This window comes from Cyprinus carpio, unplaced genomic scaffold (genome assembly GCF_018340385.1).
Source record: "Cyprinus carpio isolate SPL01 unplaced genomic scaffold, ASM1834038v1 S000006476, whole genome shotgun sequence".
Classification (NCBI taxonomy): Eukaryota; Metazoa; Chordata; class Actinopteri; order Cypriniformes; family Cyprinidae; genus Cyprinus; species Cyprinus carpio.
The window spans coordinates 856-1,182 of NW_024879151.1; positions in this window are offsets into that span (position 1 = coordinate 856).

The following is a 327-nucleotide window of genomic DNA, read 5'->3' on the forward strand; positions in this document are numbered from 1 at the left end:
ACTTTGCATGCTTCTTATGAGTCATTTGAGAATCGTAAAGATTTCGTTTCGTAATGTTTTGAGTTTTCTTGTAGGTTTTATAGGCTTTTTAGTATATTTGGCCACACCCCTTTAATAAATGACACTGTTACAAGTAACCAAAGGTCAAATTTCAACATGTTTTGGATAATTATTGATCTAGAGAGTCCAGAGAATATTACTGCAGTGGTTTGGTTCCGATCGGGTAACAAACCTAGGACTAGTTCGCAAAAGTAGGTTTTTAATATATCTGTGAATAATTATTTAACGATTTGATTGACAGCAATGGTTCTTGAGGCAAAGTTGTGC